Source organism: Alligator mississippiensis, chromosome 1 (genome assembly GCF_030867095.1).
Source record: "Alligator mississippiensis isolate rAllMis1 chromosome 1, rAllMis1, whole genome shotgun sequence".
NCBI lineage: Eukaryota > Metazoa > Chordata > Crocodylia > Alligatoridae > Alligator > Alligator mississippiensis.
Window position 1 is genome coordinate 214347440 of NC_081824.1, and position 27776 is coordinate 214375215.

The following is a 27776-nucleotide window of genomic DNA, read 5'->3' on the forward strand; positions in this document are numbered from 1 at the left end:
CATTATCAAAAGCAGGTTGACATTTAGGCTGGAAAAATTCAGCCCAAGGCAGACAGATCGCAGACAGATTTGCAACTTGCATGGTTGAAGTTTGCTTAAATTATAAGCAAATGAGAAACATAATTTAGACAAGCAAATGAGAAACATAATTTACACAGCATTTGCCCAGTTAAATGCTGGGTAAATTTAACTGTAGGCAGTACTGAAGATTCTGCCTGAGGTCATTTGTCTATACTCACACACATCCCCTGTGTCCCCACTATCACAGTGGTGCTCCGCCATGCCACCACCTCCTGTCTGAACGTTGCATTCACACGCTGATTGGTTGTTTCCATCAGCCAACCAGAGTGCGAATAAAGCGTTATGGACAGGCAGACAGACTATGGCTTTTATAATATTAGAATAGATGTAGATATAATCCACAGTAGCACCAAATGATCTCTACAGGTGTTTTAAAGAGACCTGATTGGTCATTTGAGTGGTATGACACCATGCTGGATTCGCAGAGATTTAGATCAGTGGTTCTGAACCTTTTTCAGTTGACGTACCCCTTCATCTCAGAGTGAGACTTCACGTACCCCCTTTCAATTGGAAATTAGTTTTTTGACCTGTGTTAGATAATGTATGAAATATATCTCACATACCTCCTGATGAGGCTTCACGTACCCCCTGGGGTTACGTGTGCCCCTGGTTCAGAACCGCTGATGTAGATCAAGGTGGGAAACCAGATCATTCTATCTTCCCTGCTTTGCAGAACTTCCCGCTCTAGTACCTTCTATAGCACTGTTGTCATGGGCTGAGAGAGATAGGACAATGGTGGTAAAATGGGCAATTGGTAGGTAAAGCAATCCCCCAGTCTTTCAGGGAGACTGCCCATGCTGAGTGGCCCAGCAAAGCTTCTCTGTATCACAGACAATGTATAGCCAGTTCACTCTGAACTACCTATACAGTCCAAATACTGGAGAATCACAGCTTATGCTGGCAGTGATAAAGAGAATATTGTAGCTGGATGTTCACATTCATTCCATCTGCAAGACCCCAGCAAAAATAGACATGAATAACAAAGGAAATGCATGACTGTCTATTATGAATGCAAGGGAGTTTGCAGTTAAAAGTATGAGATAGCAGTAGTATTTCACCTGGAAAGAAAACCGTGATGCATTCCCTCAAAACAAAAAAACCTTGTCATCTGTTAGATGTACTCAAACCATTTCAACAATATCTGTCTTTTCTTTTAAATTAACCCCACCTGTTTTTCTAGGCTTTGGTATAGTTAGACTTACTGCTTTTCCATTGTTTGCAATAGATTCAGAGCATTAAGGACTAGATGCATTCTTCAATGCAATCGATAAGACTGCCTGCCATCTATGGATTACTTTATACAGATGTAAACTATAAATCACATCAGGAATTTCAATTGTTGGCAAAAAAGAGCAGAAATGACCAGAGAAACTTCTGGGCCAGAGAAACTTTCCAGTGTCTTCCAAGAAAAGGCTCCTTTCTCCTTTGGGTGGATTGATGTGTAAAGAGACACTAGATGATGTGGCATGGAAACAATACTCTGTGGAACAGAGCATAGAAGCAAATAAGGAAAGGATTGGCTTTGTCAGAAAGAAACCTCTTTCATCATGATCACTTTAAACAACTCTCAGAGGAATTTGAATCTTTACAGTACTGAGTAATGTCCTTAGTACAAGCCATTGAGCAAACTCCATATCCAGGAGCTAATGCCTGTGCCCAAGACATCTCACAGAACTAACATCTTTCTCTTCTCCCAAACACCTCCCAGTCTATAAGGAAATCAGCGGCAAGTAATAAAATAGATTAAAAAAAAAAAAAAAAAGAATTAAAACATAGTTTGAGCTATAAAAAAAAGAAAAGACAGAGACTCCTGACAGTCCTATGGGGCTGTCTGTACAGTGACAAACAGCTTTGTAAAACCGTGAGGGACAAATGAAGATAGGTAAGAAGGTGGATCAATGTATTCCACTGAAAATCATCCATCAGTAGAATCTTGGAGCCTGTGGTAGGATAAGCATCAGTCAAGAGAATCAATGGGGTTGGACAGAAACTTGCCCTGTACTTGAATGATGGAAGAGACTCTAAGGGTCTCCTGGTCTGAGAATCTGAAGGCTCCTGTAGACAGATCCAGAGTACTTCACTTCAAAGACCCCATTTGCTCCAGTCATTAGTACTAGCATTATTTCAGTTTCCAGCCAGTCCCAGTTTGCAGATTTTAGGAAAGGTGAACCTTTAAGAAAATATTCTATCCTCAACACTTGAAACAAAATTATTTAATTGGAAGTTATTATTCGTAAAATTGTGGGTGTATCTACATGTGAAATTAGTGCACCTGAAGAAACTTGCTTACACATGCACCCGGGACCACAGCATGTTAAGGTGATGTGGCACAGTCCTGGCTGGCAGGGGAATTGGGGGGTCAGCCTGCCAGCCTAGAGCTGCTCTGCCCTGGCTCAATGTGCTGCAGAGGGGCTGGCTGAGGCATAATGGTGCTACAGTGCAGGGCTAGCTGGCAGACAGTTCCCCCACTGTAGCACCTTTGTGCCCCAGCCAGCCCCATTCACCATCTACATGTGTATTGTGGCACACTAAATAACTACCATAGGATAGTACTTGTGTCAGGTAGTACTATCCTATGGTGGAGGACTTAATTAGTTTACTCTGGCCTAATAGCATGGCACATGTAGATGGTGATGTTTTACTGCAGACCTATTTAGCCAACTCTGCAGTAAAATGCATGCGTAGATGCTTCCCTGCGGTAAATTAAATTACAAGTCGGAAAAGAAGAGAAATAGTGACCTGAACATAGCGGGCCTGACTCCAACCTAATGCAGATAGGAATAAGGATTAATACCATAACAATCGTGGACTCACTGTAGCACGGGATTGGAACAGGGTTCTGGACTGTTAAGCAATGAACAGTCCCATTCCTTTGGCTTGCAATAGTTTGATGGGTATGGATGTCCCTCGCCATGCTCCTTCCCCTGTTAGAACATCAACTAATTTCTTAACTTAATACTGAGCACAGAACTCTCTCTGGGGGACAGTTCTGCCTATTTTCACAATGCTAACGTTTGAACAGCTGACAACACATGGGCCTGATCTTTCTGCTATTGGTGGCAAAGGCAAATCCATGTTCATAGCATGTCTCCCACAACTCCTTGCCCTCAGCCTATAACCTGCTTTGTCTGTGTTGATGCCCCAGTTACAGCCATAACTAATTGTCTCTGATCATTTCCATGCACCAGTCTAAATCCAGTAGAAATGCACATCAGTAGCTTTCTGTACGAATTACACAGCTATTTCACATGCAAACTTTAACACTGCCCTCCCCACCACTCTCCACCTCCCTGAAGAACTGGTCACTAATTGCTATTCCAATTTTTAATATAGGATTTTTCTTTTGATACCCTTGTCACTTTAAGCTGGTCACCAGTCAGCAATTGCTAGGATTGTTTCGGTCCCAGAAGAAAACATTCAGTTCTACCTCAGGCTACATCACGTCATCCACCATTGCTTGGCATCTTGTGCAGCCGTTTACACTAGTGAATGGCACAAGTTAAAATGCTGCTACACCAGAATCATGCTTATGACACCTTTGCATAAGACTGAGGGCTACAGAGACTCAGGGCTCCTGACTATTCCAAGCTGCTGACTGCTAACCGTTCCTTTCCTTGCACTCTGTCCACATTTTCTCTCTCATTCATTTTCTTCCCTTTAAAACCCCTTTTCCTCATCCCAATTTACAGCTCACTTTTGTACTGAGCATAGTTGATAAAAAGGCATAGAAGTGTCTTTCTCCTTGGTTATAAAGCTGTCAACCACAAAACTGATTGAAAATCCATCAAAATCAAGTTGGCCTTTTCACTTTAGCATAGTGAGGGCTGTAGTCTGTTTATATGTGAATACCTAAGGTGCCAGCAGGTGGTGTCCAAGAATAGTTCCTGGCTTCCACTGTAGTGCCAGGTAAGTTTGTTGACCACAAGTGGCTTTCTCTGTACAGCTCTTTCCATCTCCCCCTCATAACTGGGGAGATGCCCTGTTCTCCATCCAGACCTGACTTCTATTTGTAATAGCACTGGAGCAAACAAAAGTCTGTATTGCTGCAGTCCACTGTGCTCCATGCCTGGAGGCTGCTGTGTTGTGTTCAAGATACAATATTGGCTAGGAAAGCAACTTCACTGGCATTGCTTTTGATTCTCCCCTCCTCTCCCTACTCTTTGGAAAGTGAGTGGATGCTTTCCGGAGAATGTTCCTGTGGCCTGGACACACTGCATCTGGAGTAAAGGGCCTGATTCTGTTTCTTTTATGCACTCTAAGCAGGAAGGGCATGGCTATGACTGCACCACTATGCTGTGACAATTAGGGTTGGAAGGGACCTCAAGAGGTCATGTAATCCAACCCTTGCTCAAAGCAGAACCATCCCCAACAAGATCATCCCACCCAAGGCTTTGTCTAGCCAGGACGTAAAAACCTCCAAGGATGGAAATGTCACCTCTCTGGGTAATGTGTTCCAGTGCTTTATTACCCTCTTTGTGAGAGAGTTTTTCCTAATATCTAACATAAACTTCCCTTGCTGCAACTTGAGACCATTGCCCCTTGCTCTCTCTTCTGCCACTGCTGAGAACAGTCCAGCTCCATCCTCTTTGGAACCACCCTTCATGTGGCTGAAGTTTGCTATTAAATCCTCCCTCAGTCTTCTCTTCTCCAGACTAAATAAGCCCAGTTCTGGCAGGCTTTCCTCATAAGTCATGTGCCCCAGGCCCCTAACAATTTTTGTTGCCCTCTGCTGGACTCTTTCCTACGTGTCCTCATTTTTTTGGAGGTAGGGGGTGGCGAAACTGGACACAGGACTCCAAATGTGGCCTCATCAGTACTGAATAGAGTGGGCTAATTACTTCCTTCAGTCTGCTGGCAACGCTACTACTAATGCAGGATGCCATTAGCCTTCTTCACAAGCATGCAGTCTGGAGCAGTCAGGACTGATGTTTCTCTCCTTTCCATGGAGAATGGAAGTCTCCTGCTGTTCCATGAACTCCAGGGTTCACTCTCCCAGTCCCTGCTATGAGTGGACTTCTGGCCTGGACATATTTACAATAAGTTTTGCACTCAAATATTATTTGAATCTTTACAAAATGAAGCTGACCCTTCAAATCCATTCAGTCAAGTTTCCATGTCCTTGAACAGCATCTTGTGGGACAGCCAAAAAGACTCCAGCAAGCAGAACAAAAACAACCAAAGCAGGGACTTTGTTGAAAGGGTCAGGGGATAAAATGAACCCACTCTAGGGCCACCCCTTACCAAGAACTGTGCCAAGGGGACTATTTGCACACCCTGGAACAGAAGGATTCCAATAGTATCACTCAGACACATAACCTCAGGGCTAAGTACAGACAGTCAAAAAGACTGAGGCTGAATTGATTCAGTCTTTGCAGATTAGTCTAAACTGCACAGATTAAATTGAAACAGAAGTGAACAGACACCTTTGATTCAGGAAACGCAGCCACATGCCTGCAGTGGCTCAGGCCAGAAGCTTGGGGGTGCTACAGCACAACTCTCTAGCTGTGTGTTCACTTCTTCTTCCTGCTGCCCCCAAGATCTCCGGGGTTTGCAGTCCAGAATTACAGCAGCAGGACTCTGCAGGGTTGCTCATCACTGCCTCTCCCTGCTTCCAGGTGCTTCTGGGATTTGTAGTCCACAGTTGCAGCCAGCAATAAGTTTGAGCAGAGGAAGGGGTGTTCGAACCCCCACCCTGGCCCCAGACCCCAGTCAGGGTTTGGTGGGGGGCAGGCAGTTCCCCTCCCCCCAATAGACTGGGCTGCATCCCCATCCAGGCTTGCCCCCCCCCATCAGCCAGCCCTCACTGCTCCAGTTAGGGAACAGAGGGGTGGGGCCAGCCCTGCTTTCTGGAGCAGACAGCCCAGCCCAGCCCAGCCCAGCCCAACCCAGGGCTGGGAAGCATGCTGGGATGCTGGGGACTGTGATTTAACTTATACCAGGAAGGGGTCTCGGACAAAAGACCCATAAACTGGTTTGACCCAAATCAGTTAAGTCTGATACTACATTCAACCAGGTTTATCTTAAACCAGTTTCAGGCATTTTGAAACTGGTTTATGTGCACTGAGCTTCTGTTCTGTTACAGATTTAAACAAGTTTCTCATCACTTAAACTGGCTTATGTGTAACTTCTATCCCTAGCCCAGATAGGGAAGGAGAGATTGCAGAGGAGCCAACCAGTGTCTCTTCATAGTAGAAGTAGCTGCAGAAGTCACCTAAGTGGGGACCTCAGTGTATGGTTCAGACTGGACTTGCTCTTCCATGGGCTGGTGGGCTGGCTGCTTGCTTTAATGCTTTCTGTCAGTCTTCACCTCAACACTGGTTCATCATATCCTCCTTTCTGCTGCCTTGTTTCTTCAGTCCACTTGCCTTTACAGTTCCTTCTAGCTACTGCCCTCCTAATTACACCCAACCCCTATCCCCACCACTTACCCCCAAAACTGTGGTATGAATATTTTCAGGGTTGCTGACTCTCATGATTTTTTAAATTGTTCTTAAAGTCTACTGTGGCAGGGCATTGTTTGTGCCTGCCACTTTAAGGGCCTGAAAACAGCAGCCGGCAGTTGCCTGATGAGGGCAACCATTTTGGATTCAGGGCTCCCCATATAAACAGGGCATTCTGCTGCTGGAAGGCCAGGCAACAACATCGCCTGGCTGCTGGTATAATCTGGAAGTAAGGGAGGAGCTGTAGGGGATGGTCAGGAGACTCCTGGTCCTGGGCATGATCTAAAACTGCACCCTGCTGGGAGTGGGTGGCCTGGTGGGGCTCTCAGTGGTGCAACAGCCCCCAGGAAATGCCAGGCCAGTTACCATCCCTGTGAAAGGTGGGCTGGGGCACCTTAACCCCAGCTCCCACAACTGGGTGGGTTACCCCCTTTGTAGGGTCTGGAAGGTGGACCCCAGAGAGAGAGAGTCAGGTCATAGACTCAACTTGTCTTGACATCCCCCAACTGGTCAATGCTGGGGCCAGGACTGGAAGGGTCGAAGGGCCGGGGGCCCACTGCAAGGAATGCCCAGAGCTGAGGGCCTGGCGTTCTGACTGGCCTGGAGGTGGGCCAGGGCCAGTAGAGCCAAAGGTCCCAGGGGGGACCACACCCATAAGGGGGAAGCAGCTCGGGGTGCTACGTAGCCTGGAATAAAGGCAAAATAGGCTGCCTGAATAGAGGGATCCAGGTGGGGTTCAAAGAGCAGGGTTCTGGGGCCCAGTGTGGGGCCAGTGATATTGATAACATCTGGATGCCATTGCGAGGCTTGGGCTGTGGTGTAGGGAAGGAACGGAGCTGCAGATAGTGCCCCTTGGCATTGGGGCAAGAAATGAGCAGCCTCCCACTTAATTAACATCAATTTAATTAATTATCATCAAGGCATGGCAGACAAGAAGGCAGGCGGTTAGCCCAGAAACAGGTGGGCGGGCCATAGGAAAATCGGCCCAAGAAGGCCCCTGTTACATCTACACTTCAGGAATGTGAAACTTAGCTCTTTCTTATATATAAAATCATGAGAGTTGGCAATATTGTATTTTTGCTACCTTCTCACTGTTTATTCTGTTTGTGTGCTACACCTCTTCTCCATCCCTGACTCTGCCCTGTCTACCCAGATCATAAGATCTTTGGGGCAGGCACTGTCTATGACTGTACTTGTGCAACACTTGGCATAGTCAGGTTCCATTCTTGGCTGGCCCTTACTATGATGAACGTGGATTAGTTAATAGTTCTCACTTGAACTCTCAAGCCAGCTGGGCTAAAGCCAAAATAATCTCTCTCCAAATTCTACTTCCAGCTGTAACTATCACAGAAATATTGGAGTGGGAATCAAATTACCAGTGCATGTTATGTGGAGGTGAGGGACAGAAGTCAATAAAGTAGATAACACATGGGATAGGGCAGGGGTCCGCAACATTTATTAACAGTGGCCTGCAGCTTGCAAGCCAGCCCCTCCACAGGACCCAAACCCCTGGCTGCCATTCCCAGCCATCCCTGCTTTCTTGCTTTTGCACCCTCCCCTTCAATCTCCACTTACCATTGCCAAGTGCCACAGATTCCTATGGCCAAGAACAAATGTTGAGGAGAAAATTTGGCAGTGAGGTCAAGGGTAGCACAAGAATGCACTAGAATAAATGTCCCACAGCAGAAGGACCTTGGGGTTGCCCCCTCTGCAGCCTGTGACTCCAGTCCCTTCCCTCCACCATGGGCAGGATCCACACTCTTTACAGGCTGAATCTGGCCTGCGGGCTATAGGTTGCCAACTCCTGGGCTAGGGACCCAACTAGGCACACCCATCTCCATAGCTATGTATAGTGTAGTAACATCAACATCAGTGTCCATGAAAAGAGCCTAGTATTGTATCCAGTGCACAAATTGCAGATATTACACCATAAAATTTCATAACACTCGTATTGATTTGCCTCTCCCTACTTTGCTAACATTGTCAGCATAACTCATGGTCCCCTTCTTTTTCCACTGTGAACATACATGGCAAAGGCTGATGCAATGATCAGCCTGTGAAGAGAAAGACACCCATTAACTGAGTAAGTGGATTATTTCTGCCAGGGGTGCAAACACCCTCGTGCTTTGAAAACCTCTCTTTACTGTCTGTTAACTACTATTACAACCCCTAAATGCAGTAGGGTCAGGTGGGTCAGGTGGTGAGAGAATATCATTTACACCTGGGCTGTTTCTCAGTGAAAAGACAAGTGGTTGTTGGCTCTTGACGGGAGAAGGACTCTGCCAATTCATCTGTGCACACTCGTTTCTGCTTCATTCCAGAGCAAGCTAATAGCTAGTGTCAAGCTGCTGCATCAGCTACTGTGCCATCCATGCTTGCTAAGGGCAATCTTGGCACTGCAGCTCTTTGAGGAACCATAAACAGGATCTGTGGAGGAGCCTTTCTGGGTTTAGAGGAGAAGGAAGCTCTCACAAAAGGCTGATGAGCAAGTTTCCAGGCAAGAGGGAGAGATTCATATCCAAGGGTGTATGCAGTGCAGTGCTGCAAAGGAGGAGCTAAGGGCAGTGTTTGGCTTATAGAGCTCTTGTGGTTGGTGATAATGCATGGGAAATCTGATTCTGAGCCCAGGCTGTGTGCACAGAGCCAGAATTTGGGGAAAACCATATTTCACTTCCAAACTGAGCACAACTGACAGAGGTGATGATAGGGACCCCCATTTCCACAGACCTTTATTTCAGCGAGGAACAACATTGGAAGGCTGTTCATTCCCCGTGGGTTGTCTGCCAGTCACTCAAGGGAGTCATTGTCTCCTCAGGACTTGGTGGATGTTTTGCATGCGCTCAGTACCTGCATAAGCTCATGCATGCACTTCTGTGCTTCCTCTTCTGCCAGGCTGCTGGACAGCAGAGGGAAGGCAGGCAAGCTACCCTCTACCCAGAAGTGGCTCCTTAGGGGTTCATATGAGCTTCTGTGGTTACATGTCCATGCTAGATTAAGTAGTGAAAGAAGCAAAGGAAGAGGTAATAGGAGGTTACCAGAGAGGTGTGTAACCCTTTGGCCATAGGGATAGGTTAGTGACTTTACCACACCAGCACTGGAGAAAGAAGCATATGCAACAAAGTCATCAGAGTAACAGAAGATACAGGGGGATATGATGCAAGAGTGGCTATATGGAGGAGGTCATGACAAAAGCATTTCCATGTAGAAGGAAAGCAATCAGCTTATTGCAAGGACAAACTACATGCAACATGCAGGTGTAACCTGGTCTTTCACACCCTGCATTATTGACTAAGAGGAGGAGTGCCTGATGCCTCTGCCCACAGCCACAAGTGCTGGATCTCTGGCAGGGAAAGGAAGAGGATGCTAATGTTGCTGAGTAGCTATGATGAAATCCAACCCCATCTTTCTTTTACTCAGAACCAGCTTAGCTTTGTCCCGTTGAACAAGGTATTCCTGGACTCTTCTCTGTCACTGTTGCATAAGGAAGTAGACAGGACATGGGACTGAGCAGCAGGACTTTATTCCCACAGCTCTGCCAATTTGCTACACAGCTTTGGGTTAAGCATTTAACTACTAAGTGCTTTCGTTTTTCCCATCTTTAGAATAGGAATGGGATAATGATACTTCTCCATTTTCCAGTCAACTCTTCTTACTCAGCTAAAGTGTAAAAGTGATTTTATTATCCCGGCTGGGTATGTAAATGACCATTACATGACCAGGTTTATCTGAAGATGCACAGATGTCTTCCTATGGTGGCACTTACACTGTCACAATAGGATTGCTCCTAGAGTATAGTGAAATAATACAAGAGTTGATTGCAAACTGTATTTTGGTATTCCACCAAGTAAAGCATAACTTTTGCCCTTAATCTTGGAGATCCACAGATAAAAGCTATGCAAGTCCTTTTATTAAAACCCTGGCCCTCACAGCATCTACAAAAGTAGCCCTATCCTGGCTTTGTTTCAAAATATAGGAGCCAGAAAAACAGGGACATGCTAGTGATTATTTTGAATATCCCATGTTCTTCAGCAGGCTCTCAACATGAAGTGTGCATGATCAAGGGGACTGGACCCAATGATATCATGAGGTCCCTTCCAGCCCTAAACTTCTGTGAATCACCAGGGATCCTGGTTTTCTCTGATTAAAAAAAAAATCACAAATTCTGATTAAAATCCCCAAAAACTGTGATTAAAATGAAACACCACTATATATATAGGTATCGGTTGAACACAATGTTTTATTGATATATTTACAATTTTAAAGCAATTTGGAAGCCTACCAGTGCCTCAATCACTAAAATAAAATAAACTTTAAATACCTTTAAAATTTGGCGTTTGATTTTAGGTTTTTTATGATGAAAAATCAGAGTTCCCCCCTGCCCGCTTTGCTCACCAGGATGCAGGTCCAGGCCCCTCGCTCCCAAGCCACAGGTCCCCACCCCTGCTGGTGCCCCTCACTCCCCACCCACAGCCCCCTGGGCCCTACCAGTGCCCATCATTCCCCACCCACAGACCCCCACCCCTGCCAGAGGGACCCCCCCAGCTGCCAAGGGTATGGGACCAGGGACCCAAGTCCGTGACCCCCTGCCCCCTGTAGCAGCATCCAAGCCCCGGCTACTGCGTGTGGGAGGTGGTCGCTGCTGCGCTTGAGCAGAGTATGGAGCCCAGCTCCCTCTCCCCACAGGTGGCACGGCTGGAGCAGAGCCTGTTGGGGGCAGGTGCAGGCTGCCCATTGCAGGCTATGGGCTTCCTGCCCTACTGCCCTCTTCCCTGCTGCTGCATGCAGTCTGAGGGGGAGGGGCATGTGCCCCCCTGATTTGTGTGTCAGGTGGAGGTAGATGCCGGCTGCCCACTGCAGGTTCAGGGTTCCCCCTGCTGCTCTCCCCACAGGGCCTCCATGGCCCAGCAGGTGAGACCCACCATGGCAGCGCATGCTGGGAAGTGGGTGCATGTGTGCATGTGCACATGCACATGACACCCCTGGCCTGACTGTCCTCTTCCTGCTCCTCCGAGGCCCTTGCAGGCTGGAGCTCTGCCAGCCTGTAGAGGGAAACCCACCATTTCCTGCGTTTTCCTCCTTTAAAGGAGTAAATCTGTGTTTTTCTCTTCACAAAGACAAAACCTGCGTTTTTCCCCTTAAAATGAGAAAATCCGTATTTTACTGCATTTTTCTGTGGTGAACAAAAACCCAGATCCCTGAATTCATCACGGTCAGCATGCTTTAGGTAGGTTCTTAGAAAACGATTAGTAAAATATTGATAAGTAATACTGCAAAAAATTGCTTTGTCACAACATGATAGTGATAAGGGCTTTATAACATGCTATTTTTAAGTTAATTACTTACAGAACAAAATTCTGCAATACGTAATATCCTGTCATCACAAGAAATGATCAGCTGGAATACCCAAACAGATAGGGGCAAAACGTGGAAAAGAACTAACGCCCACATGACTCTCATTGAAAACCTGGCTAAATAGAAGTGAGGAACCTAAATGCTTGACTGAATGCTTATTGAAGAAATAACAGTGTTTCCCTTGACACAGAGACCCTGACAATATCTTTTGCAGAGTTGATTTAAAATATTTTAAATTGAAAAAAAGAATGCAGCTTCATCAAAAGCAATGTTGTATTACAACACAATGTTGATTTGAACAAAAAACTTTTCAATGAAAAAATCAAAATTATTTTTCAGCTTTATCATGTTGAGTTATTTTTTGTGGCATGTTAAAATGCGCATTTTGAAATGTATGTCTATCAGATTATATTGGGTATGTTAATAAAATATAGAACTTGAAGCAGAATGCTTCTCTAGCCCGGGATCAAAATTTTTCAGAGATTTTGCTTCACAGAGCACTTGAAAATTTTGGCTTTTTGTTCCAATTAGAGATGCGGTTTTGGGGTTTTTTTGAGAGACAAGGATTTTCTTGAATTATATGTATTATTGAACCAACTGTATAGTTGGGAGGGACACAGACAAACTTTTGGATACAGAGAAGCAAACACAGCAGTGCTAAACAGTAAATGGAACAAGGACTTGTCTAAAAGTCCTTATGTAAATACAAATAAGATTTAAGAGAAATTATCAGGACAACAGACAAGAGTGTCCAGTAGGGTCATTACCACCTGTGAAGTACAGAAATTAGCAAGTATTCAGTAGATTATAATGGGCCACAAAGTCATTGTCTATTTGATAGCCTGTTCTCTTTCATAATATGGGACAAAGTGGTCTCTTGCTCAAGAAAGCTTATGCATCTCTGAGTCAGTTAGTCTGTAAGATGCATCTTTACCATGTTTTCTGCCATCGTTGTCTATATCAAGCCTCTGGTTCTTAGTGTCCAATAGGTTTTTTACTCTCAGACTTATTTTTTGAAGGCGTTTTATAAATTTTCCTTGAATATGGAAACTGTATGATCAGAGAAGAAATAGTTGTTTCCCTACCTGTATTCTAGTATTTTTCTCTTCTTGTCTGTGATCAATCATAATGGATTCAGATTTTCCATTTGCTACAGGAAAATGTGGAAGTATGCGGATTTTCTACTTTTAAGGAAAAAACCCCACAGGTTTCCCTTTTTCAGATTAGCAGAGTTCCAGCCTGCATGGGACTGCTTGGGAACAGGACTCAGGGGACAGGAGGTGTCACATGCATGTGCGTGTGCGCACATGCACATGGCAGCCTGGTAGGGTGATGGAAAGCAGCTCCCATAGCTTCTTCCAGGTAAGTCTATGGGGGTGGGAGCAAAGGGAGACCTGGGGAGGCAGGGAGGGCACATGTGACCACCAGGGGGATGATGGGACATGTGCCCCTCCATATTTCTGTACTCACAGTGGGACGTGAGGCACAGTGCTGCAGCCAGGCCAGACCAGCTCTGGGCAGAAGCTGCCTCCACGGCCCAGTGGGCAAGACTCAGCGCAGGAGGGAGTGCCACACCACCATGGCCACCAGTCTGGGGAATATGTGCCCTCTCCACCCCAATGCATCACCTGTACCCACAGCCCACCTTCCCCACACCCACCTTGTTCCCTACACCCTGGGAGAGGCCTGGGGCCTGCAGGCAGTGGGTTAGAAATGAATGGTACTGGCAGGGCTAGAGGGGCTGTAGGTCACGAGTGAGGGGCACCAGCAGGGCCAGGGGGCTGTGGGTGGGAAGGGGCAGGCACCACCAGGGCTGGGAAGGGGCTGTGGGTCAGAAGTCAGGCACCAGCAGGGCCAGGGGGATGTGGGTTAATAGTGAAGGGCAGTGGCAGGGCCAGGGCACTATGGGTTGGGAGTGAGGGGCAACAGCATGGGCAGTAGCAAGTCACCAGCATATCAGGGCTGTTCAGCACCACAAAGCAGCAGTGTGGGGGGACAGCCACAGGTGGACCCTAGTGAGAGAAGGGGGCAGGGGGAGCTCTGATTTTCCCTGATAAAAAAACAAAATTAAATATCAAAATATACAGGTTCTTAGAATTTATTTTATTATAATGATTGAGGCACTAGCAGGCTTCCAAACTGCTATACAATTGTAAATGTATCAATAAAACATTGTGTTCAACTGACCTTTCTCTATATATAGTGGTGTTTCATTTTAATCATGGAAAAACATGGATTTTGGGGGTTTTAATCAGAAAATTTGTGATTTTTAAACCATGCTCTCTTGTGATCATTCGTTTTAATGCAGTTTTTGTCTGGTTTTACCAAATGGTTTCCATGAGGGCATGTGGTGCATTCGATGAGGTATGCCGCATTCTGGGATAGCCATGTGTACAATCTGTAGATCCTGCTGGTTTTATTTTAGGGGAGGGGTGGATAGTTGTGGCAGTAGAGCTGAGTGGCAGGATTGGCATTTGTTGGGAAGGCAGACATGGATCAGAAATTCCAGTCCCTGTCCAGCTCTAATCCTTTGTCTGCTTGAAGGAATCACACAGAACAGCCATGTGAGCATCAAGTCTGGCCTGATATGAGTAGGCTCCCAGAGGTTTGATATCAAGATATTACAAACTGCAATGCATTTCTGAAATTTAGAATCTTCAGGTAACTGACAGTACCCACAACTCTAAATATGCATCCAAAGGAAGTTCATTTTAAAATTTGCAAACCAAATAGTTTGATTCAAAGAGTTTAAAACCTTCCCTGACTCACCCAGGGAGTTTCTTTGATCTGTAAATAAATATATGTCATTCAAGGAGTTTGCAAATTCCATAAGTACATCTTGCATATTTGTAGCATGCATCAGCTATCTAGTTTTAGTGGAAAGAATATATAAGCTGTAGAGACATACACAATTTGGGAGCTCTAGGAGCTAAATAGGTTCTTTTGAAGACATTGAGGCTCTTACGAAGCCTTTAAAGTTGCCTACAGCTTTACTAAGCCTGCGTGAGCATCCTGTCGCTTAAATTACTGTATTTACTCGAATAGAAATGAAAAAAACTCCTTGGAGTTTTAGTTTGCTACGCCCCAAGTTATTTAAGGCACTTTACGCTGCCGAATTTGCTAAAGCAGCTGGAATTACTGCACAATACACAGCTGATGCATGCAAACACCAACACCATTGAAGTGGTGCAAAAGCATTTAACCCCCTTTAAAGTTTCAGCGCACATTCTCCGTAAACATGCTATCAGGAGCATTTTGACACATATATATATATATCTATATATATATATATCTATATAGTGCTAACATGCATTGCATTAGTCTAAAGCCAAAAGGCTCATGATTTACCATATAGTTCATTCACTGGGTTGGGACCCACCAGATTTCAAGGCATGGTGACCCCATAGCTCAGCACTGCTCAGTATGTGTGTATACTCTAGATACACCTTCCCCCCACAAAGGATCCATGGGCTAATTAGCTCTCCACTCATGACTGGAACTAGGTGTTCTTGTTATGATCCCTGGAGTGCTTCAAAATTGTATATGCAAAGAGGCACAGGGTAACTTGGTCCAGCATCACCTCACGATGGGCAGGGGCACACTGATTATGTGAGACAGGCTGAGAAAGGGGATGACAGAGGTAAGGTGGGTGAACTGTTTGGAGCCCCATTTTGTGATGTTCAGGGATCCAAGTTTTCCATTCACCATGGAAAAACAAGGTAAAATGTGGATTTTCTCATTTTAAGGAAAAAAATGTGGAGAGTTTCAGCTGGCAAGGGGAGGGGGAAGCAGGTGGAGGGTGACCAGGGAGGGGGCGCCACATGCACATGCATGTACACATATGCACGTGGCAGCCAAGTGGTGTGGAGAGCAGCTCCTGCAGCTCCCTCCAGGTAGGTCTGTAGGGCAGTGGTGATACGTAGCTGGTACACAGGGGTGCACATGCAACCTTTGAGAGCGCTGGTGCACCCCCTGACAGCCAGCGTTCCCAGGCAGGGGGGCAGGTGAGAGCGCTGGTGCCCAACCTGAGAGCACCAGCTGGGGAGTGCTTCAGGAGAAGCAGTCCCCCGACAGCCAGTCCCGCAAACCTGGAAGTGCCAGCAGCACATTGCTGCCAGTGGGTCGGATCGGCTGCAGGAAGGCCACCCCCCAGCCTGTGGGATCAGCCATGGGGACCCTCCCCTGGTCACTGACTGTCTGCTGGGGGGGCAAGCGCCCCCCGACTCAGGAGACACCAGTCACCCATGCTGCAGGGAGTGGAGGGTTAAGGCCCCCATAATGAAGGAGGGAGGGACTTGGGCATAGCTGGGGCTGGGGCTGGGGCTGGGGCTGGGGCTGGGGCTGGGGGTGTTTCTCAGCCAGGGTGGTGTATGGAGTCTAGGGCTTCAGGCCCAGGGTAGGAATGTACAACTGCAGACCCTGGGCAGGGAGCAGGATAGAGCCACAGGCACCTGATCTTTGTTGGGGGGGGGGGGTGGCTGGCTCACAACCACTGCATGCACTCCTGTGGGGGTGGCATGGGGGGGACATACCCTCAAGATTTATGCACAGGGTGAGGGTGGATGCAGGCTGCCCGCTGTGGGCTTGTGGCTCCCCACCCTGCTGCCCTCCCCCTAGGGGCCTCCACAACCAGCTGGTGGGACCCAGTGCAGCAGGGCAGAGAGGGGCAGGGAGGCTCAATGCTGCCACCAAGAGCCCCGCACCACCATGGCAAGGTACATCCTGCCCACCCAGCAGCAGCAGGAGGCACAACTCCATGCCTCCACCCCCACTGCTGCCAGGCAGGCAGGGGGCACCTCACCAGGGCAGCACAGAGCTCCTGGTAGCAGCACTGAGCTTCTTCACTATGCTCAGCTGCTGGGCTGTGGAGGCCCTCAGGGAGAGAGCAGCATGGCAGGGAGCCCCAAGCCCTCAGCTGCCAGCTTGCATCTGTCCCTCCACATGGGTTCTTCTGTTGGCTACAAATGTCCAACTCGGGATCCTTAAAATTCTAGTTTATTAGGCGGATTGAAACACTGTAATCATAAACCTTGCAGCTGGTCCCCACACACACACACGCACACATGCACACACACCATAGCAGGCTACAGAGTCAGGTATATCTATCCTACAAGCGCTGGAGTCGGTTGTTGAGGCTTCTTTCAGCGTGGAGTTATCTTCCAGAAGGGGGTCGCCGGCTGGTCCTTCTGGCTGGACAGGTCTGGTCGAGTTGGAGATCAAGAAGGCGCCACTGAGGGTCACTTTTCACTGCCTTTTATCTGTCCCTGGCAGACTTTGGTGACTCCCCAGTTTTCAGGTTTGCCCAATCCAGGGGTCATTGACCCTCGTGGGACTTCCCCCCCTTGGTGGCTACTGGACGGCATCTGTCAGCCCCAGGGGTCATCTGCATGTACGTGCAGGTTTGGGAGTCCGTTGATGAATTTTGAATAGGGCTCTGGGAGCAGTTCATCTGGAGATACTCAGCCCAAAAGTTGGTCCCTGGTGTTGAATAACTCAGACCAAGGCTTCTAGCCCTTGATCAGTGACGTTTAGAGATTCCCGGTTGTTACATTGTCTTCTATTGAGTTCTTCCGTTGGCTGATCTGCAGTTTCCCAGGTGTTAATTGCTGCCTGCTACCGTGTTACACATTCAGTCACGTTACACATTCAATCACTGATTCACTCGCTCTTTCAGAGGCCAGCCTGATACAGGGAAGGGCAGTTTGATTCCTGCCCTTGTTAACATTGTTACAATGTATAACTTACTAAAACACATTTAGTTGAAAGTTGAAAGGTGAGGAGTATAAAATATAAGCTACAAATGCCATGGCACACAAATAGATAAAAATACCAAAATACAAGGGGAGATACAAAATGCACACACACAAATTTTAAAACACAATTCCTTATCTTAAAGTGAAAGAGAGAGGAAGGAAGAAAAGGTAGAAAAAGAGAAACATATCCAAAGAGGGGAGAGCAAATGCAGGCAAGAGAAAAAGGGGGCTTTCTGCTACACTTCTATGGCTAATCCATTCATGGGGCAGGGGAAGCCAGGCTGTGTGCTCCATGCTCAGCTCCAGCTGCAGCAGCCACCACCTCCCATGGGTGGCAGTTGGGGCTCAGGTACTCCTGGGGGGGCAGGGGGCTGTGGACCCAGGTACCTATCCCCATAGCCCTGGCAGTTGGCATCCCCTCTGGCAGGGCTGGGAGGGTTGTGGGGCTGTGGTGGGGAGTATGGGGCACTGGCAGGGCTGTAGGGCTGTGCGTGGGAAGTGAGGGGCAACGGCATGGGCAGGGGCAGGGTACCAGCATATCAGAGCTGCTTAGCTTCCCAAAGCAGAGCGGGGAACAGCTGCAACTGAAGCCATGTCCTGGTGAGTGAAGGGGACAGGGGAGCTCTGATTGTCCAAGATAAAAAACACAAAATGAAACGTCAAAATATATAGCTATTTAGATTGTATTTTATTATAATGTTTGAGGCACTGGTAGGCTTCCAAATTGCTTTAAAATTGTAAAAATATCAATAAAACATTGTGTTCAACTGATACCTATATATATATAGTGGCATTTCATTTTAATCATGGAAAAACATGGATTCTGGGGTTTTAAATCAGAGAATTTGTAATTTTTTATCAGAAAATTTGTGATTTCTAAACAGAGGATACCAGGATCCCTAATGATGTTTACCAGACATTTAAGGCTGGTGAAGAAACAGGAATAATTGGAAATGGGAAAGAAAGGTACAGCTCAGCTGTGGGAGTCAAGAAGAACTAAAAATATATGTAATGTAGTGGCTCACCATGACTTGAAAAAGTTGGCGATGAAGGGGATAGTGCTTAATGGGCACTACCATATATCTTATTAATTTGGGCTGCACTACTATATCCTTGTGGTAGCTTCCCACCAACCTGTTTGCCCAATATGGGCCAAGTGTTTTATACAGGCAACCCCCGCTTAATGCTTTTAATTGGTTCTGGAAAAACTGAGCGTTAAGCAGAACCACACTAAGCAAAACCTATTTCCCCATAGGAATTAATGTAAATAGAGATAATTAGTTACCACCACTTCTTGCTGCAGCTTCTCATGACAGCCGCCTCTTCCCACCCCTCTGCCTGCCTGCCGGCCTCTCCGACCCCATGTGCTAGCCCACACACGTCAGCCCTGCGCTTCTGCCACTCCACCCTGGGTCCCCACCGACCCTGGCCCCAGGCACTGGTGGAGGCCCCGTGCTCACTCCTGCACACCCCCCCCCCCAACTCGCAGCTCCTTGCCACCACTTCTCCCCATCCCCCTGTCTACCAGACACTCTGGCACTGTGTGCCAGCCTGGGCCCCTGCTCCTGCTGCCCTGCCCTGGGCCTCTGCCAGCCCTGGCCCTGTGACACCAGTGCAGGCTCCACGCTCATTCCCGCCTGCCCGCCCACTTGCTGCCACTCACCACTTCTCACCACTGCTACTGCTTTGCTGAGCACTGTAATGAAACTGGCTCAGCGCTAAGTGAAATCAGATATTAATTTTAAATGAGCATTATAGCAAAATAGCACTAAGTGAAACTGAGTTAAGCGGGGGTTGCCTGTAGTCATGTTTAGTCATGCTGCATTTAATCAACTTCACATTTGGTTTCCACTGCTGAGCACGTGATGCTTTTGGCACCGATTTAATGATTGACAATGTATTTAATGAGGTTTCCTTGTATGTGATTATAAGACAAGGCTTTTCTTCCCTATGCCAATTGTGGGGAAAATCCTTGTCTTGTATTTGAGTAAATATGGCATATGTAGACCCATTCAATAGCCATTGTGAATTCCATGTTTGCTCTATGTTTACCATGCTTTCTTGTGATCATTCGTTTTAATGCCTAGTTTTTGTCTCGTTTTACCAGATGGCTTCCATGAGGGCATGTGGTGCATTCAATGAGGAATGCCACATTCTAGGATAGCCATGTATACAATCTGTCGATCCTGTTGGTTTTATTTTAGGGGAGGGGTGGATAGTTGTGGCAGTAGAGGTGAGGAGGGGAGCTATAGGTGAGTGAGTGGGGCATGGTTCCCAAGTGCCAACTTGGGGTGCAGAAATGAGCCTGTCCCTGTTGCTGGCTCACCTGCCAATTCTGCCACCTAAGGGAAGAATCTTCTTATTATGCCTCTGTCTATGTATATGGAGCTTACAAGGTCTGCAGACATTCCCTATGGAGCTTACAAGTCCCCATATATTGCCTACATGTATTAAAATGTTTAAAAGCTATAATTTTCATGTTGACTACAGTAGGTCCCTGATCATTTATCCAGGATTGGTCCTGCACATTTTAACAGCTCTGCCATGCTTCTGAATATAGTTCAAGGACACATGTAGCAAAGATTGGTAATTTTACATGTCTGATGCTTCCTGCTCAGGAAGCTTCAAGACATTTACAAGATTTGTACAGGGAAAATGTAATAAGTGCATGTGTGTGTGTGTGCAAATTCAAGCAACAAATAATTCCAAGGAAATGATATTCTGTGAGCATAAATAAAAGCTGAAGTCTGTGGATTATATTTCTTTATATTATATTATTTGTTTTCCTAAATTACTAAATTATTACTAAATTATTCAGGTATCTCAAGTTAAAATCTCTACCCACTTCACCTAACTTTTTTCAATTCCATATAGCCTATATGTATTAAATTAAATACACATAGGGAAGTTTGAAGATAAAAAATCATGAAAAAGATATTAACAACAATAGTGGCAAGCTAAAATGGCAAGCTAAAATTTACTTAATTAGAAGAGCCCCTTTAGAAGCTGCAGTTCTATAAAGAAACTTTTAAAATTTGTTGCTAAGCTTCTACAGAACCCGTTGCTTTGATCCTATGATCACAATCAGCTTAAATTATTAGACCAGAAATTCTCTACATGGGTACCCACCCTCTTAGTCATATATAAGGGTCTAGCTCAGCAAAACACTGGAGCATGTCATTACGTGCCATTGAAATGTAGGCAGGGACTTAGACGCTTTGATAAAAATGTCTGTTCTTAAGCACTTTGCAAAATGGGACAATGCTTTTCAGTGTACATACATCCTGCCGTGACAGACCATTCTCTAATTCACTTACCTGTAATATACCAGACAACTCAGTTTCAAGGCAGAGACCCAACCCTACTCTGTAGTCAAGAAAGCACAATGTATCCCATTTTGTTCTCTGTCTGCAGTCCAAAAGTGATCCATCCCTGGCAAGCCTAAGTGACAAGGGGAATTTAGGTTGGATATGAAGGAGTATTTTCTAAGTCTAAGGGTGGTTAAGCACTGGAATAGGTTGCTATAGAGCTTGTGAAATCTTCATCACTGGAAGATTCAGAGAGCAGGTTATGCAAACATTTGGCTGGAAAGGTTTAGACAGGATGCTTTTTAGTCAGGGATGATCCTGCCTTGAGCAGGGGGCTAGACTAGATGACCTCGTGCAGCCCTTTCAACCCTATTCTTTAGGATTCGCTGCTTCTAAGCCTATTCATCCAATCTGCTCTTCTTAAATGGAACAGAAGGCCCAATGCATGTTCCATGTTCTCTGAAACCCTAACTCTTCAGACACAAATCACTTATTTGCATTCGCTGATTCTACAGCATTTTAAGTTAGGCTGAAGACCATGGCATACCCTTTCTGGCACCCCAGAGTGGGACAGATCCTTTTGCTTTGGAGTAAAAAAAAGAAGCTGGCATGGCTGCAGGAGTTATGCTCTTCATATGAACTCAGTGATTGAAAACATTCCTGAAGACATGGAATTCAGATATAAACATATGGCCTCTAGGGGATGAGGAAAGGAGGCAGGACAGAAATAAGGTGATTTGTGGAGCTTTTACTCTGAATGTCTTCCATTTCAAATACTTGGGTTTTTGTTTTTTGGGGGTGGTTCTTGTTTGTTTTTTGCTTTGAATGAGAGAATTCCGCCGATGCTCTAGAATTAATGGCTAACAATCTACAAACCCAACTCTGATTTGGGGGTTTTGTCAAAGAATATAACTAAAAGGCCATTTGTAGCATTTGGTCTTAATTAGCCTGACAGTTTAAATGTGAACCAAGTTGTGGCAGGAAACATGATCATCCAGTTTTAGGATCAAATTTTCAATGAGGAGCACAAACATGCAGGTATCTCCTATTGACCACATGTCCCTAAAATTTGGGCTTATCATTGTATTTGTTATATTCATGTTGGGTCTATAATAATTCTAGTTGACATAATTGGCCCATAAACATGCAGGTAAGGGGGTTATTAACATTCTAATGAACTTCACCCTTACAAAAGGTGTTTACTCAGCCACACCTGGGATGATCCTTTGAAGATCAGAGAGATTCTCTCAAATGGGTCAGCATCTATTGCTTTAACTTAAACAAGCTTGGTGAGAGAAGGGGAAGGAAATGTGCACTGGTTAGTTTGGGTGTTAATCAAATGCATTTTAATTTGAAAAGTACAGTTGTGATCATTCACTGTCAGGAAGGAAATGTGCAAATACTACAGAATTGCAATCATGATTTTTCTAACTGACAATGAGAGAATGTTCTGCTTGCCAGAGAAAACTTTTGAGATCTGAATACAAAAATCCAGAGGGAATGGAAATGAAAGGGCTGCGTAGTTACAGGGAAGTTCCAACACTTGCTCGCTGACCTTGGCTGCAGCCTAATGAAACATGAGACAAAGTCAAACTGATAAGTGGACTGGTTTGTCATTGTGGGGAAAGTAGTGTGCTTGTTTGCTAAACTGCAACAACTGAAAGTCCTGTGTAGGCTTTCTTAATAAGTGATTACTAAAAGAAATCTGGCTAAGTTATATAAGCCTACATTATACATGAGCTACAAGTATAATTTTGAGGAAGGATGGTACTATGCCGAAAGCACTGGGCAGGGATTCAGAAGACACAAGTTATATTATTGGATTTGCTACAGACATCTGCTGTGCCACCTTGTGCAAATAATTAATATCTTTGTCCAGCAATTTCACAACTGTAAAACTAGGATAATGCTATTTCCTACCCCCACCCTTTCTTGTCTATCTAGGCTGCAAGTTCTTTCAGGGCTGAGCTGCTCTCTGACAGTGTGCATGTACAGTGCCTACCAATAACCTACTGTTAGTGTGTGTGGGGGGGGGCAGCTTGGTCTAGTCATAGTGAAACATCTTCAGGGCATGAGCCTTCTGCATCTCATACAACTCTGAGCAGCCCACTGGCAGCTAACAAATACTAAATTTGCACAGCTTGAACTGAAAGTGTGGACTGAGCTTCCTGGCAGAGCACTCTGGTAGAAAGGTCATCAAGCTGGCACTCAGGAGAGACCTTCTGCTTTGCACCAGTGATGGCCGAGACAAACTGAAGTGGGGGGCCTTGCGGACTCCAAAATAAAACAATAAGGAAGTGTTTATTCTTGGGCCTAGACTACCAGTTCACTATTCTGGCAAACCCTCCTGATGTCAATACCACTTAGACTAGAAAAAGAGAGCCACTATAAAAAAAAACACCTTTTTATGCCAGCATATTTACGTCTATATGAAGGCTTTTGCTGGTAAGAAACATTAGTAAAATCACCTTCCCCTCCAAATGCCATTACGATGACACACAAAGTTTTCAGGATTTACCTAGCTTAGCCTTTTGTGTAGCCTTGGCAAGGAGGACAAGGATTCAGAGAACTAAATACTGTGGTGGCCTTAATGCTTTTGTGCTGTAGACAGCCTGATGGAGAAGGCCTTTGATTTCTGCATAAACAAAGCTGTCCATGAATGCACCATTTGTTGATATCCTCCGGTGCAACGTGGAGTAGATCAATATAGAATAACCACTGTAGCAGGACAAAAATGCATATTGCAGTGTAATGGCTATGTTAGTGTATCTATGATTACTAGTGTATCATTGAATTATGTCCACAGGCTTGACTGTTTAACTAGCACATTCCTTTTGTACTTAATCTTGGTAGTTTCACTCCCTCCCTCCTTCTGCATTGGGATGTAACTGATGGAGAGCCTAAAGAACAGTTTTTCATCAAGGGAGTCAAAGCTACAGGAGCAGCCTAAATAAGCAACAAGATGCTAGTTCTACTCAAGTCAACAGTAAATGGTCCAAAGTTGCTATTTAGGGATTAGCAAGCTGATATTGGGAAGATATCTTAGTTTTGGAGGGTGAATGGAGTGTTGGCCAATTATTTGCTCAGTAAACATCCTTTCCTTTCTATTGGTGTTCTGTTTACAAGGTGCACTAGCTTACACACATAGTATTTAAAATCCAGTAGTTAAAAATGGCCACTGCAACAAGAGACCAGAACTTCATTCTCAGGCAGGGCTGGCTTTAGGCACCAGCAGCTGCTCAGGGCATCACTCATAATGATGATGTACTCAGGGAAGAGCTTAAGGGAGAAGGCCTGTGCAGTTTGGGAACTTATCTCAAGACCCCAAACTGCAGGATAAGATTTATCATCATGAGAAGGTGATTTCCTAACTGTAAGGAAAGAGATGGAGAAATTAGGGAGGGAGAGTAACATGGAGAAATAGGCAGGACCCAGAGAAGGGAAGAGGTAGAGAACTTGCTTTATTCACTCAACAGTGAGAGAATGAATGAAACTGGTTCTCCATCTATGGCAGTTGTCTACTTCAGACATGAACACATTGGAACTGGTCCTGGTCTGAGCTCTGTGCAGTAAGAAGAGTGCAACTTTGCACTTCGCTTCTGAGTGTTAAGACTTCTCTGGATCCTCTTTCCTTTCTAGAAGAAAATGGAGAAGCCCTTTCCCTGCACTCTGTGCTACTTTTCAAGGATACAATGGGAAATGAAGAAGGCAGCCATGCAACTGGACCTTTGTAAGTTAACAGAGGTGCTCTTATAAAAATGACTGCTCAGACAGTGGGTGGCCCAAACAGCAGAACTATGCACTTAGAAGAACTGGAGATGTTACTCCATTGATAACTTCAAGGATATTTCTTGCACACCACCACATGCTCTACGTTTACCTATAGGCTGTTATTGGTCTGAGGAACAGATTGGCAGCAGACATGAGTCCCACCTGAGAGGAAGATCTACAAAAGGATTTGTGATTTTCAATAATCAGTCTTCTGAATGGATGCCCAATAAGTAGTTTTCTTCCTCTATGAATGCAATAACATAACCAAGAGATGTCTCTTCTGCAGCTAAACAGAAACAGATCAAAAGCTCCACTAGCATTCTGTGTGTGTGAGGGGAAATGATTTTGTTCAACAAAACTTCTGCCTCCAAGTTGATTTTGATGCAGTCATAATAATTACCAGTAAACAGATATTTTGAAATCATCGGATTTATCGGTGTTTAGAGAAAGAACGTCTAGGGGCTTGATTTTTATACGCTGCTACTGGCTTACAGTTTAAACTTCAGCATATCTCTTAACTTCTCTGGGACTCGCTCTTCCCATCTATAGAACTAGAATAACAACATTTACCCACCTTAAGATTCTCCTATAAATGACAGTGGCCCTAGGCCTTGCCCAAATATAAATATATGCAATAATAACAATAATACATTATTATCCTCGTAAGTTGTGTCCCATGAAGGACATAATACATCTTAATATTAAAAAATATATATTTTCAGCTCACTTACTGCATGCATGATTAACTGGAGTGATAAATGTATTGCTCATGTCTGTTGCCAGATGCCATCATAGTAACATATACAGTAAATAGTCTGCTGCATTTGCAAGTATGATTGATTTACACTCCTATAGCACCTTCCACCTGACGATCTGGAAAAACTTCATAAACATTAATTATTAAATTCTCATACCACCTCCCATGAACAAAGTACATAACACTGGTCCCATAGTTAAACTGAGTTTCAGCAAGCTTGAGCTCTGCACAAAGTCATAGTGAATGAAAGCATGACACAAGGGAATACAACACTGGGGCTTTGACTCTCAGTTCCCTGCTCTGACCATTGGACTACACTCCAGACAGCCAGAATGAAAGAACCACAAAATGCTTGTGTGATATCCACAAGGCAAATACTTTCAAATCTAGAAGTATTTTTTAACTCCTGGCAAGACAGAATGCTCTATTAAGGGTGGATGTACCACAAGATAAGAGACAATTCAGAGCTAATAATCAAATATGCCCCTGCTGTACTGCTGTTGCTACACTTGTTTGAGGAGAAAAGCAAGACAGGCAGGTGATGCAGTTTAGCATTAATGGAAAAGCTATGCTGCAATACATTTCAAATGATTCTCATGAACGTTAAATACCACTCTCGTGGCACAGCTCTTGAGGGAACGTGTATTGACAAACACATTCCCAGCACCGAACAACTGACATCACACTCTACTACTGCACTGTCTGTGATGTTGAGCATGCTGGTGCTGTAGGCAATAGAGTTTAAACATGCTGTACCAGGTGCAGAAGCTTCACTCTTCTTTGAGGAATACATGGCTTTGGGGTTGTACTGCTCAGAACTTCCTTCACTACTGAAAGTAAAACTTTGAAAACAGACATCCACATCCTGACTCCTTTTCTGTTTTGGGGGAGAGAGGTGAACCTGAAATCTAAACAATTGCTAATGCCCAAATTAACCAATATGTGTAATAGAAAAATCCTAAGCATTCTAGCAATTCTTTCATCCTAAAGGACTCTCCTTAGGATTCCTGAGACATTTTACAACCCATATATCCAGGGATCTCTTACCTGCCAGTAGAATACAGTTGTCTTTCAAGTGCTGAGGCGTGAAGACAGAATAATCTCCTGAGGTTCTTTCCAGCCCTACTTCTTATTTCTATGAACATGTACCAGCAACACTAGCCCCTGCTTTTTTTCTGTCCTCTTCTGTTTCTTGCTCGACATTTTCACACACCCACATAAAAGTGAGGGAGAGGGTGTGGGGTGAGAAAAATAGCAACAAGAAGAGTTACCAAACTGTATGATTTTTTGTATTGTAATGTCAATACACATGAGCAGGCAATTCTCTTCTGCCTCACAACACCTGCGGTGGGTTGATTTGTTTTTTTTTAAACTCTTGTTCCTGCTTCCAACACACACATTTTATTCTTAATATGCACTGACCATGCAGGCAACAGCAATTAATTTATAAACCTTACAGTGGATGTGAGCTTTCTATGCTACACACATTAAATAATCTATGAAGATGAAGCTTAATAAAGGATGTGACCCAAAGTACCATGGGGAACCTTTAGGCTTTGTATTAGGCCTTAAGTACATGAGACATTCAAGCCAAAATAAACCTTCTTGCCCTTTATAGAATAGGATGCAAAAAGAAATTATAGGTCTGCTTATCCTCGCGTTGCTGTAAATTAAGAGTAACTCCATTAAAGTCAGTTCAAGTACAAAACCAGATCCTCAGCTGGTGTAAACTAAATTCAAAAGGAGTCATGCCCATTCACACAAGTTGAGCATATATTTTTCCTTTATTATTTGATCATGTCTACCTGTTCAACTTCTTTCTGTCTTCTCTCCTTGGTTTGATTCTTCGTGAGGCCTTTCTGCTAGCCCTGTCTTGTGTTGATCATTTTTTCCATCTCTTTTCTGAACTGTAACCATGGAGGCTGCATGGTTTGGCCCCAGGGAGAGGGCACTGCTGGAACTGTCTGCAGTTAAATATAGTTGTGCACATCTTTTTACAGCAACTGATGAAGTGAGCTTTAGCCCAGGAAAGCTTGTTCTATATATACATATGTGTGCACACACATAACTGGGTGTGTGTAAATATATATTTATATATATATATATATATACACACATACACTTTGAGTAGTCTATTAGGTACAAATTTACCCTGACTTCTATTTATTTAGATGCCAACAATACTGCATACTGCCCTGAAGCCTCACTTTATTGCAGTGTAAAGTACGCCCCTTTTCTTTACATTTTTATATCATCTAACTAAACTTACTTCTAAAATGAATTATTTAGATTTCTTGTACTGAGCACAGCAGGG

General features: G+C 44.9%; 1 protein-coding gene across 1 annotated transcript in view; it reads right to left on the minus strand.

The window, feature by feature from the left end:
* The window catches only part of LOC102565820 (uncharacterized), a 65117-nt gene extending 37638 nt beyond the window's left edge, over positions 1-27479 (minus strand). Inside the window, exon 1 of the mRNA XM_059719818.1 lies at positions 26510-27479. The gene's annotated coding sequence lies outside the window, so the exon portion shown is untranslated. The remainder of the gene's footprint in view (positions 1-26509) is intronic.
* Positions 27480-27776: the final 297 nt, after the last annotated feature.